General features: G+C 35.6%; 1 protein-coding gene and 1 pseudogene across 1 annotated transcript in view; both read left to right on the top strand.

Moving 5' to 3' along the window:
• LRP1B (LDL receptor related protein 1B) overlaps positions 1 to 14545 on the top strand; it is a 1897925-nt gene that overhangs the window by 1443779 nt on the left and 439601 nt on the right. The window lies entirely within an intron of this gene.
• On the top strand, positions 4610 to 5283 carry LOC140712667 (coordinator of PRMT5 and differentiation stimulator pseudogene; annotated as a pseudogene).

The following is a 14545-nucleotide window of genomic DNA, read 5'->3' as shown; positions in this document are numbered from 1 at the left end:
AAACTAATAGTAGATTGTGATAATCATACCTGGTTTATCCATGAGCTGCAAATCAATCTATATGTGATGGTGAAGAGATAAAATGAGATGGAAAAAGATTATTTAGTGGGGAAAAGAAATAACAAAACTATAAAGGCGTCAATAGATTTAATGACATTGGGTTGATTCTGTTACCTTCAAGATTGTAAGTATTTACCCATGTAGCTCAAATAATGCTGAATTTTTTTTTCTCAAAAGTGTGTCATAATTAGTTGCTATGAAGCCACTTTAAATAACCCCATGTTTCTGTGTAAAAAGAACAATTGGTTGATTTTTTTTTTTTTTTTTTTTTTTGTAGTTTTGACTTGAATGAGGTAAGTTGTAAGTGACAACTAAGGGAAAACAATTTGTGATGTAGGATTAGAAGCAGCATTTTTCATAAGAAATAATAAAAGAAAGTATACATATTAGAACTTTCTTTTTGAGAGATTTATGGGAAGAAATCAGCAGATAAAATCAATGTACTGTGAATTATAAATAGGTCTTTGACGGGCTGGGTGATTAATTCAAAATTTCTAAGAAAACTGTAGAGCACCTGTGGAAATAAGCAAAGACACAAGTGAATTCAGGGTTCCCCTTGAAAGATAATCATAATTTGCAGGAATGAAGTTGGTCTGTTATTGTTTGAAAAAGCAAAATATTGCAATTTTATTTACCTACTAATATGTATATGAAAGTCTTGTGTTTTTAGACTTATATGCAAGAATAAACAAAGCTTACTGGAAATAAAGAAGTTTTATTTACATATTCAACCTGCTATTGTGAGCTTTTCAGTATATCTGGTTAAAAATAGAGAGAGAACGCAAGAATATATTAAAATAACTGTACTAAAAGAAAAAAATATGTGGATATCAGTTTTTCAGGACAGAAATCCATTTAGAGATTTTTTTCTTAGTTGAGTTTTAATTGCATAGCTTTAACTGTGACATAATTAAAGATGAGATTATATGCCAATTTTTTTTCCCCAGTTAGCCTTATTTGCAACACCTAGTATAGCATAGTAAGTGGCTTAGATTGTCATTCCTGCCATATTCAATTCAGTACTTTTAGTTGTCTAAACATTATTAACTTTTAAAGATTTTTATAAAATAGAATTTACAATGTGTAATCCCATACTTTACTGACAATGTAAAAGCATGTCAAGGACATGTAGAGAAAGCTGTGTTACTCACTACCCTCCTGTAACTACATCTTATTTTTCCTTTCCATTTCCTTGGGCAATTTAAACCCAGTGGTCTTCCTTCTGCTTTTCCTCTTCTCAGAAATCTTTCTGAATGACTTCATTATTTATATCGATGCCTTAGTTCACTTCTCAATCTTCCCCAAATTTTCAATAACACCTTCTGACTCTACTGTTCTCTGTTTTACTTTCCACTATAGTTGAAATTAAGCCTGGATCTCATCACTCTATGTCACTCCTCCAGATAACGTCCTTGAACTTAGTGTTCCTTCGCTTTGAACAAAATCTGTTTACGTCACATCTGGCCTTCACTATCATATCAATTAGCCTCCCTTTTTCTTTACCTGCACCTGTAATTATTATTCTGCATTTCTCACATCATACTTCATTTATTTCTATGATGACCACATTTATTTTTTAAATGCCAACCCTGGACTGAAAGATGAGGCATTGAATGCTGTTCCTATCACTTTACTATACTATAAAATGTCACCTTCTATATTTCCTGTTTCTGACTCTGCATATGCTGTTCCCACAGAAACTTCCTTCCTACCGATGAGCATATTTTTCTTCTTAGAGAGCTCAATCATTATAATGATTTATGCTGAGACCTTCATTATTTACTAGGTCACCAAGTCCAAATTTCCTAATTTATCTCATCACAAATGTGTCCATTTATGAAACATTCTGCTTGTATATGTTAAGGTCAACTCACAATTTATACACTGAAGGCATTTTCCCACCTCAAGTTGGAAACCCTGCTATTTTCATTAATAAAATTATTACTTTTCTTCCCAGTCAGGATCTAAGCTCACTATTATTGTTGTTATAATAATAATTATTTTAAATTTTTATTTTCACTCTCCCTTCTCCTGTATCCCCTGAGCCATTTAGTCACTAAGTACTTTTCTTATTAATCTTCACCATTATAGGCCAGATTTTCATTCATTTATTACTGAATGATTGCTAGCCTTCTATTTGCTTTCTCTGCCTTGAGTTTCTAGAGGTTTCTACATTATGAACACTTTAATTGAGTTACTTCCTAAAACACTGATTTCTATTCTCTACATCTCAAATTGTAAAGCGTTTACTTCCTCTTCAGATTTTATGTAGTATCAAACTAGTTGATCCACCTCACCACAAATCTCTCTACTACGTTAAATCCACCCAGTCCTCTAGTCCTACTCACATCCTTTAATCTTAAAAACATACCGTGTTCTTTCTTAACCACATGTTTACTCCTGTACCTAATCTAGAATGGAAAGGACTTTATGGCCTTCCCAGTGGTCTATATTTTGGAGCATCTATAAAATTTAGTTCAAATCCCTTCACACCATGAAGCTCAGTCTTTTTTGCACCGCAGCCCACAGTGATTTCCCTCTTTTAAAACCATTCAGAACTTGTCATGTGTGCTGAATATCTTTATCACTTCCTTATTTGCTACCTATTGCATGCTTGCCTTTTGTATCATTTTTGTCTATAAGATCTCCCCAATGATATGTTAAGTTGTTCTAGACAGGGTCCATTGGATATACTCTTTTCTGCACCCCTTCTAATAAAAAATAGAAGTTGTCACTTAGTAGATAATTTTAAGAATTGCTTTTATTATGAATTCGCTGTGTTAGTTATATAATTAGGTTGTTAGGGGACTTATCTTAAAGCTCCATTTGCAGAGTAAAAGCAATTCTTTGACTTATATTGTTTGTTTGGTTGGACAGAACTGTTCATCAGGGAAGGAAATATGAACCTGTATGAGAAAGTTTTAACTATAGAATATTGGTTAAAAGCAAAGATTCTAGGTTCAGGATCTTTAGATTCAACCCAGCCTCTCTTCTCCTGTTCACCAGTTACATGCTGTGGGCTTAGGCAAATTATTCAACTTCTCCTTCCCTCAGTTTTCCCTTTTAGAAATAAGGATTATGTTAATAGCGATATTAAAAGCATGATAAGACTCAACAAGTTAATAAATGCTGGTTGGAACAAGGCCTAGGACTTAGTAATAAATTAGCATAAACAGTTTTGAGTCTTCATTTTTCTTTATTGATCCATTTTATTCATCACTATAAATTAATAGAATCTAGCTAGCATATAAAATGACCACCATAGCATACAAAAATTTTGAAGAACAGGTGTACTTGCTGTTCAAACTTTCAAATATTGTGAATGAAGCAAGTAGAGGGGCCCTTTCCTTAGGGAAATGAGAAGGACTTAGGACTCCAGAGTTCTCCCCTCATCTCACAGTGTTTATTGAACATTTGCACATGACTGATACATGCTATGGACACTATAGGAAATTTTTTAAAAACTAGACGACAGAAGAGATGCATGCTTTAACAATGGAATATTCATGCATGAGTAGCAAAAGTAAGGGGGTAGAGATAAAAAGACAATAGAAAGGGATATATTCAAGATGACAGAATATGTTCTTACTGTTAGACGCATTTGATTTTCCAAAGATCCAAACACTTCTCTGTCTCCAACCCCTTGGATCTTGGGTCCAGATTATAATTTATCTTAGCTAGCATGCCAATATAGAGACAATCAGAGCCTAAAAATTAAAAATATGAAAAGGAATGTTGGTAAATAAATATGCATTAGAAATGCAAGAAAGTCTGTATCATATAATAAAGCACAATTTTAATAAGTTTCTTTTGCCTCTTCCCTTTCAACTTTCAAAATAATAGAAACGTATATGTGCATGTGTAGAATGATAGCTAAGAATAAAATTTATCTGTAATCTATGAATATCAGAAAATGTCAAAAACTTCTCTATTTTTGTTATATTCACAAAACTGGGATTTGGATGGGCTAGACATTGCGAGATGAATTGACAAGACAGGTGATTTGATGGTATCCTGCATGCTTAGGGTGACAGGAGTGCTTAGGTCTGGAACAGCAAGTGTCTGTGAAAATGCCTGTTGGTTGTACCTGTTAGTCTGATAAATAATACAGAGAAATGAGATTAATTTAGTCACCATTCAAAAGACATCTACATTAACCATCTTTCTCTACCAGTGTTAGAGACACGGTTCAATGAGAAGATGAACACTGATTTCAAAATTAATAAAAAAGAAACATAATTTTCTAAGTAATGTTTCACCAAGATGGCTTGAGCCATGCATTTGTACATAGAAGCCACATTCAGTAATTGATTAAATACCTCTCACATAGCATGAATAAAATTTTTCCCACTCTCTGATTTATCTCCATTGGTATTATTAAAATATATATTCAGAATGCAAGGGAGAACATTTGAAAAATAGCAACATTTTAGACTGATACTGGTATGTATTCGGTTGGTGCAAAAGTAATTGCGGGCTTTGCCATTGAAAATAAAGGCATGTCACGTGGCCTACAACGTCCAGTGGGGCGAGTCGCGGGCAGCCGGGCATGGATCCTCAGTCCGCCAGGGCCCAGTCGCAGGGAACCAACCGCTGAGCTGTTTCCGGGCCGCTTCTGCCTAGCGCGTGGAAGGCACCCCCTAGCCCGGAGACTGGCTTTGCTACAGCTGACCACTCCTATCAGGAGAGAGAGACTGAGAAGGCAGTGGATCGACTAGCCCAGGGAGCACAGAGCGTCTCCAATGACCGTCCAGCCCGGGGGCGAGGCGGGGGAGGGCACCCATTCTGAAGAGGAAGGATTTGCTGTGAATGAGGGGGACTCTGATGGAATACCTGGGAGCTGAGAGAAGGGACAAACTGTCCACCCGGGGAACAGCCTGGCAATCTTTTTAATGAAGACTGGGACTTGGAGTTGAAAGCAGATCAAAGGAATCCCTGTGATGCTGACGACATCCAGGGGAACATTTCTCAAGATCTCAAACCTTGGGTCTGCTGTGCCCCACAAGGAGACATGATCTATGACCCCAGCTGGCAGCACCCACCTCAGCTGATAACCCATTATTCCAAGATGCTCTTTGAAACAGGATAGTTTGACGAAGCCGAAGACTGTGTGTGGAGCGTTCTGCCTTGTAGGTGGGCAGGCTTCCAGGTCAAGATCTCTTTTCCTGTCTTGGAGGTGAAAAGTCATATCTGAGAAAACATTCCCTGTGATCCCTCATCTGGGATACACAGACTGGTGTTCAGTAAGCCCCCCATTGCTCTCCCCAGTCTGCTACTGTTCTTAATGGGCTCCTCCTTGGAATGTGTGTATGTTTGTGTCAAAAGGAGTTGTGTTCTTTGTAAAATAAAGTTTTTTTTTGTTTTTGCTTTTGTTTCTGTGTTTGTTTTTTTTTTTTTAAAAAAAAAAAAAAAAAAAAAAAAACAGAAAGAGGCGACAGAGCGAGACTCCGTCTCAAAAAAAAAAAAAAACAGAAAGAAAGAAAAAGAAAGTAATGACAAAGCCCGCAATTTTTCATCAGCATGGTCTGCCATTCTGAATAGGTATTAATGACAAAAGGTTTATTTATTTAAACTGAAGAAAATGTAAAGCAAGGACTAAGTTTTCTACATGTACTCTAATGAAGGGTTTTCTTTCTGTGTAATTTGCATGTATGAGCTACTCCGATTCAGATATAAGGGAGAATCAGGCTCATATTTCCTAAAATGTATATCTGAAGTAAACATTCTAAATCAGATTTATTGCATATCTACTCTGCCAATCACAATGTATTGGTTGGGCCATTCTGTCTCTTATCTCAGGTTAAACATTGAGTGTATGTTTCCTTGCCTATATTTCACTTGGTTCACATTCTATACTTTAGGTTCACTTTAGCTCTTTCTTTCACCTACAAGGTGTGTACACACACACATACACACACACAATACTCTCAAGCTAGAGAAAAGTGTGTCTTCCAGTTCCCACAAATACTTTGCACCTAACCTTATTATAATATTGTTATTTTTCTTTTGCCCTAATAGCTTCTCTGCTGTATAAGTACAGAAACTGTGCCTTGCTCATCAGTATACCTCCCAGCCCAGCTCAAGGCAAGTCTCCAGGACACTCTGTTGACTGTTGTTCCAAATGCCTTTGGGGCACTCTGACCCTGGTCGCAGAGTTCCTGGGACTTAATAAGCAATCAATGTATATTCATAAAGGAAGAAATCATAGGCTTTCTGAAAGTTGAGATGTTTGCTCTCATGGAATGTACAAAGTAGGAGAGAAAATCTTAGGAACAGAAATAACCACAGGTTAGTGTGATACCAGTGTGGTGTGAGTACAGACAGAATTTTACAGGCACACACAGTAAAGTGAAATCTCCTCCAGCCATGATGATGAAAGCAGCTTGTAGAGTAGATGGTCCTAAATGCCCATTCTGTCGCATTATAATGAACTCTGACAAATAACCATAAGGATGAAACAGATAGCTGTTTTACAGTTGGTAATATTTTAAGGTTGTTAATATTTTCTGAAAATAATATTAAGACAACAAACATGCATCTTACATAAAAATCATCAGATGACAAATATCTTCTTAAAATAGAAGAGACTTCAGAATGTGGCATATAGTTAACATCCACACTTGCCTTTCTTGTTTCTCCTGTGCATGAAATTTCTTAGTCATAGCACATGAATCTAATCTATATGAATGTTTACCTTACTTAGTGAGTACACAGAAGGACTCCCTTTTTTCTTTAGCATTGAGTTCCATGAAAAAATAATTCATTTGGTAGTAAAGATAGAAATGAATTTAGTGTGTTGGTTTGAATCATCCCGACAAAAGAAGAACTTGCTTAAGCTTAGTATTTTTAAAATCTATGATAGAGGAGAAATAATCACAATTAGTTGCCAAGTAGTATAATATTTTTGTACAAAATACCATTGCATTCTGAAATTATTACCTCCCCATTGTCTTTTTTTGTTAAATTATCATTTTTATTCTTGACTTATTTAATTCAATTTGCCAAATATTCATTTAGTATCTACCAAGAACAGCATCAGCTTAGTCTTATTTAAGACAAATATTAAAAGTTACATCATTTTATAAGTAATAGTATTCCTTGCACTCATCTCTTTAACAGAAGTACTCTGCATCAGGTTTAGAAATACATAGAGATTAGATTTATTCATTTTTTTATTGACAATATTGGAGAGTTTTATTTCATTGATACGAAAGTATTCTTAATATAAATTATTATTGTTTTGACTTTAGCTGTGAATGAATTAATAGATGATACTCATTTATTCCTTCTTTTCCTCTTTCTTTATTTCATTTATTCTGCAAATATTTACTGTGCATTTAATATATGCTAAGTGTTATGGGAATATGTAATTTGGTGTTTCTTCAGCACTCTTCATTTGGAAAGTTTGAAATAATGCAATTTATATATAATTCCAGCAAAACATAGACACATGGAAAACATCTGCCCTAAATAAAATTAAACTTACTTTGGTCCCCATCATGAATGTGTTAACAACTTTGTTCAATAATGCTGACAGAGCTACTTTTATGGAGTTTATTTTCCCATGACTTATGCCCCATATTGCTTAGCTTTACAAATGTATTTAACGCAGCAAACCATTTCACACAGCACTGCCATTTAAGTCCCACAAAATCAATAGCGTAATTTGCATGATTGTGGGACTGTTAGTATTTTCTGTTAAAAAGTGCAAATCATATTTAAAGATATACAAATAATATTCATTTTTTCCTTGCCTACGGCATCACAAAATTAGGTTTTTAGAGGTTTGACTCACTCATTTTGTGATGAGATCTAAGTCACATTAGCTCACTCCTCACAAACGTAGTGTTCATTGATACCTAGAGATATGTGGTAAGCCTGTTAAGGTTAAAATATGGGCTTTGGGAATAGTGAGACTTAGATTTGAATCCAAGTGCATCACTCATTATGATTCAATGTTCTTAAGCTCTACTAAAATTTGGAGCAAAATAGCATCAATTCATGAGGATTAATGAAAAGAATGACAATGTTATGCTTACTACAGTGCCTACCAGATAAACAGGCCCAGTGGAGAGCCAGCAGTTATTTCATTGTAAAGGTGAAGTAAATCTTAGTTCAGTCTGAAGTAGCCACTGGAGAAAGTTTGTTGCTGTTCTTGTTCCCACACTAATGTGGCCCATCCAGCTGCTTGTTCTCAAGGTCCAAAAACAAGATGCAGACCAACTGGGAAAAAAGGGAGCCTATTTCTGCAATCAGCAAGAAGGTTGGACCAACTCAAGACCAACTCAAAGTTACAAGTTTTTCTCCGGTACACATATACATTTAAAGCTCCATGCCTACGTGTGGGAGTGCATGGCGCTGTTTCAGCAGGAACAAGCAGGAGTGTTTCATTTAATCTCTGCCTAGTCTTTATGGTCTGGAGTCTGGAAAGCTTTCTCTAGAGACTTGGAAAGTTTCTTAATCTTAAGTGGGCCCTGGGACAAGGTGTATGTGTAAGAATGATTTTGTTATTGTATCAGACATGGGGCGTCCAATCTTTTGGCTTCCCTGGGCCACATTGGAAGAACTGTCTTAGGCCACACATAAAATTTACTAACACTAACAATAGCTGATGAGCAAAATAAATAAATAAAATAAAATAAAATAAAATAAAATAAAATAAAATAAAAATAAATGTAAAACCTCATAAAAAGTTTACCAATTTGTGTTGGGTCGTATTCAAAGCCATCCTGGGCGACATGTGGCCCACAGGCTGTGTGTTGGACAAGCTTGCTTCAGGATCTGAGAAAACCCAGGTGGGATCTTGGTGAGTTTGATCACATATTCTGACCCTTATACTCAGGCACCAGTTTCTCCAGTTCTTTCATGCTTAACTTATGTATTTACCACAGTAAAGGGGTAGTTGAAACTGACTGCTCTGGCTGCTAATGGAAACCTGAGCTGCCACATTCTGACAAAGTTACAGCACAGAAGGGTTGATTTAATTTTTTTTTCCTTGATTCCCAAAATACTAAATGTACCATGTTTTCACTTCACTCTCTACTTATTAGTAAAAAACAATGAATATTAGTATTTAAACATACATCATTAGTTCATTAATGTACAATATTAGTTCATTTAAATTTCAGAATGATCACGATGTTAAGAAGAGGAAAGTATAAAACCTTCTCTAAAAGTAATTCCTCTTTGGCGTTGACCAGACAGATGAATAGAAATGTAAAGGCTTTAAAAAAAATTGTTATGATCTGAATTATGGTCCTCTAAATTGATATGTTGAAGTTCTAGTTCTCAGTACCTCCGCATGTGAGTGTGTGTGGAAATAGGGCCTTTAGCAAGGTAATTAAGGTAAAATGAGGTCGTAATGGGTGGACTCTAATCTAATATGACTAGTATCCTTGTAATAGCAGGAAATTGGGAAATAGGCAACACAGACCAAGGGAGAACCCTGTGAGGGCACAATAAGGCAGCTCTCTGCAGGCAAAAGAGAGAGGCCTGGCCGGGCATGGTGGTTCATGCCTGTAATCCCAGCACTTTGGGAGGCAAAGGCAAGCGAATCAACTGAGGTCAGGAGTTCGAAACCAGCCTGGCCGCCATGGTGAAACCCCGTCTCTACAAAAACACAAAAATTAGCAGGGCATGATGGCAGGTGCCTGTAATCCCAACTACTTGGGAGGCTGAGGCAGGAGAATCACTTGAACCCGGGAGGCAGAGGTTGCAGTGAGCCAAGACTATGCCATTGAACTCCATCCCAGGCAGCAGAGAGAGACTCCATTCCAACAAAAAAGAAAAAAAAAAAAAAGAGGGAGATTGAAGTCTCAGAAGAAACGACACTTGCCACCACCTTGGTTTTAGACTTGCAGCCTTCAGATCTCTGAGGAAGTACATTTTGTTGTTTAAGCAAGCCCATCACTGGTTTTTTATGTTATGGCTGCCCTAACAAACTAATGCAATATTTAAAGGCTGGGACCAGTGAATTATTTTTGGAGGAAAATATGTAAGTTGAATTGGCATTCAGTTATATATAGAATACATACATTTACTTACTTAAAGGGGAAAAAATGCCTTGTCCAGTCTTTAATGCTAATATGTTCTGAGGTTTTAAAAGCATTAAAATCTATACTGATTTTGAAAGTCTCATAGGTAAGAAATGAACCCTACAACCTAAATATGGAATTTGGGAACATGAATCTTTCTAACAAATATCTCCTAAAATTATATTTTATTAGCTTCTTATTCCAAAGGAAAGATATTTTATGAGAGAAAAAGCACACAAACACACAGATTTACATATATAATCCCATAATTTCCTTCACCATCATCTTAAAACTCCTTTCATACCTGTCTACACCATTCTCAATGAATGTCTTTTTATTTTTCTTGTAGGCAAAAAATAGAAGCATTCAGTAAATTGCCTCACTTCCACTTGCAGATTTAATTGGGTTCATTGGAGTATTGTGATTAAGAATCTAGACTCTAAAATAAGATGCCCTGGATTTAAATTGTGGCTCTGCTTTTGACTATTTGTGTGACCTCTGCAAATTATTAAGCACTACATGTCCCAGTTTCCTCATCTGTGAAGTAGGGGTAATGTTACCTATCACAACACAACAAGTGCATAGAACAATGCCACTCATTCTCCCTCATGTGTATATGTGTATTCAATTAATGTTGACTTTTTTTTTTTTTTTTTTTTTGAGACAGAGTTTTGCTCTTGTTGCCCAGTCTGGAGTCCAATGGCACAATCTTGGCTTACTGCAACCTCCGCCTCCTAGGTTCCAGCAATTCTCCCACCTCAGCCTCCAGAGTAGCTGGGATTACAGGTGCCTGCCACCACGCCCAGCTAGGTGTTTTTTTTTTTTTTGTTTTTGTTTTTTTTTTGTATTTTTAGTAGAGACAAGGTTTCACCATGTTGACCAGGCTGATCTCGAACTACTGACCTCAGGTGTTCCACCCACAATGGCCTCCCAAAGTGCTGGGATTACAGGTGTGAACCACTGTGACTGGCCTAATGTTAGCTGTTACCTTTGTGTATACCCATTTCATCTAGTTCCATTTTTTAATTGTTGAGAAAGGGTCCTTTCAAATCTAAACCTTACTCCTGTGCTGTTGAAACCATTGTGTATGTATTTTTCTTCTCTCTCTCTGGTCAGTACGCCTCCTCCTAAAGCTATAAAAATGATCATTTCTCCTCCATACTAAAAAAATAAAACTATAAACAAATTTATCTCTTTTGGGGATCCCATTGTCCTCTCCATCTTTCCTATTGCTGCCAAGATTCAACAAGTAATCTATACCCACTGACTCTTTTTCCCTCTTTAAATAACTGCAGTCTTTCACAAGCTCCCTCATTGCTCTGATAACAGATTCAGATGACTCTGTGGTTGACAAAGACAATGACCTCATTTCTGTTGAAATTGTTGACTACTCTCTACTTCTGAAAACACATTTCTCTTTGCAATCCTCTGACACAGTTTCATCCTGGTTCTCCTCCTGGTTCTCAGACTACACTTGTATAAATGTCATTGTTAATCTCTATTAACAACCTGCTTTTCTTCCCTAAGAAGTGACAGCATTGTATGATTGTTTTCTATTAACCAAAAACAAATTGCAATGATTGTTCATTTGTTTTTGGCACATTGATATTTTGAGATGAAAAATATGTTTTGGAAAAACTAGAGAGTTAAAATGTTGTTTGCTGTATCTCTATTGTTTATGATAGTATTTGATATATAATAGTTGCACAATACATATTTGTACATTATTTGATTTATTTTTGTTCTGTGACCTTTCACATCTTAAAATCTTTATAAACAAAAAGAAATGTCTTAGAATACAAGGGAGTAAGTCATTTATTGATGGATATCTGGAACCATAAGTTAAATAAACAGAAATCTATCTATACTTTTTAAATAGGATTCGCTAAAATCATTTTTAAGAATCCAAATCTCATATACCTAAGACTAAATTTCTCCTCCTGTTCTTACTCTGAAATGGCAGTGTCTATTTAAATTCAAAAAGTCAAATTTTTAATGAAAGCAGCAAACGTATTTTGTGAAGAGAAGTTATCAAAATGCTTACCTTTATGATTGTATGCCTTGAAGTCTTATGGGATAATCTGTTGGAAGGCAATAAACAATAATTAATGGGGTGATTTTTAAAAAAGTATTCTAAAGCATTGGCTTTAAATTTATGAATCAATAGTCAGATTTTAACAGCAGGATTATCCAAAAAATATCTCTTATTTTTAAAGCATGTGGTTTTGAAACCTATGAATGGAAGGTATTTTTCCTGTATGAATAAGAGAAATATGTATTGTTACCTTTTTTTATTCTACCCAGGGCATATTTATTATATAATTACATGCTGTAGGAAGCAAATTGTACTCCTTCACTTTTATCTGACATAAATTAGCTAGGTCAAGAAAATTTTTTATACTTGTGAACTCTGGAATAACTCCTACGCAGGAATGTTCCAATAACATGGGCTATTGTTTATGTGAAAATAAGTCCTTAGTTTTGTATTAATTCTAAATTTCCTCATGACATTTTTCACAGCTTGACATAAAAAGATCAGCTTCTCTGTATTTTTTTTTCTTACATCAATACTGCTAACTTGTGTCAGAGTCACTGAGAAATTAAGGTAGCAATCGATAATGAGAGCAGAATAGAGCCTCATGTTTACCCAATTTTAAGTAACATTTTAAGGCAATTATAATATATGTACATATATATGTGTATACACACACACACATACACACATCTATTTATCTTTCTGTCTATATTATTTTATAGACACAGAGTCTTGCTCTGTTGCCCAGGCTGGAGTACAGAGGCCCAATCATAGTGCACTGTGGCCTCAAACTCCTGGGCTAAAGCAATTCTTTTTCCTCAGCTTCCTGAGTAGCTTGAACTGTAGGAGCACCACCACACCATCACAACCAGCTATTTTTTTTTTTTTTTTTTTTTAATTTTTGTGGAGGCAAAATCTGACTATGTTGCCCATACTAAAATATTTTCTTAAAATATGTGATAATTAAAGACTATTTGGTAACTTTCAGCACATTAAGAATAGTATGAAATAAATATTCAATTTGAAATGATATAACTTAATCAAATGTACTTTATAGAGGCAATGCTTATTTTTAATTTTTAGTCACATTTTAGTTGAATTATTCACTTATTCTTTTTGGCATAAGTTAACTTAAAATGCATGTTTGGCAAATGAATTCAACTTTATTTATTAGCACTCTACCATTACTATTAACTCTGTCTACATGTGCTGGTCAGTTTTATTTGTCAACCTGACTAGGCTTTAGTCAGTTCTTCAATAAAACACTAACCTAAACAGTGTTGCAAAGGTATTTATAGATATGATCAAGTCTACAGTCAGGTGATTTTAAATAAGGGAAATTGTCCTGGATTAGATAATCTGGATGGGCTAAATGATATTACAAGTTTCCTATAACAAGGAGACACATAAGTCAAAAGGCAACGAGAAAAGGTGATATGATGATAAAAGCAGAGATTAGAACAAAGTGGCCACAAGCCAAATAATACCATCAGCCTCTAGAAGCTGTAAGACAAAGAGCAGATTCTCTCCCAGAGTCTCTAGAAGGAAGCAGCTCTGGTGACATCTTGAATGTGAGACTGAACCACTTGAACTGTGAGATGATTTGTATTATATAAAACCACTAAGTAATTTCTTACAAAATTCCAAGAAACAAATAGGAATTTTGTATCCTGAAAGTGAGGTACTGCTGTAACAAATGTCTATGAAAAGAGTCAAACTATTCAAAATACTTAAAGAGGTTTGTCCTGAGGCAAACATGAGTGACCATGGTCAGAGGCACAATCTCAGGAGTCCCTGAGAACACGTGCCCAAGGTGATTGGGTTACAGCATGGTTTTATACATTTTAAGGAGACATAAAACATCAATCAATACATGTGAGACATACATTGGTTCAGATGGGAAAGGCAAGACAACTCAAACAGGGGAGTCCTAGGTCATAGGTGGATTCAAAGAATTTCTCATTGGCAATTTGTTAAAAGAGTTCAATTATTATCTGATGACCTAGACTCAATAGAAAAGAGTTTCTGGGTTAAGAAAAGGGGTTGTGTAGACCAAGGTTCTTGTTATGTAGATGGAGTCTCCTAGATGGTCACCCTTAGAGATAATAGATAGCAATTATGTCCTATTTAGACCTTTAAAAGGTGTTTGACTCTCAGTAAATGTCTTTGAGATTAGGAGGGCCTGAACTGAGAAAGAGCTAGTTATATTATTAGAGGTTTGCAGGGCCATTCCAAAATATTTCAAAGACATATATTTCAGGTAGTGGTTCATGCCTGTAATCTCAGCATTTTGGGAAGCTGAGGCGGGTGGATCACCTGAGGGTAGGAGTTTGAGACCAACATGGTGAAACCCCATCTCTACTAAAAATACAAAAAAGTAACCAGGTATGGTGATGGGCACCTGTAATCCCAGCTT

The sequence above is a fragment of the Chlorocebus sabaeus genome, chromosome 10 (assembly GCF_047675955.1).
Source record: "Chlorocebus sabaeus isolate Y175 chromosome 10, mChlSab1.0.hap1, whole genome shotgun sequence".
Taxonomy (NCBI): domain Eukaryota; kingdom Metazoa; phylum Chordata; class Mammalia; order Primates; family Cercopithecidae; genus Chlorocebus; species Chlorocebus sabaeus.
Note: the sequence above shows the minus strand (reverse complement) of the source record. Positions and strands in the feature narration are given on the sequence as shown.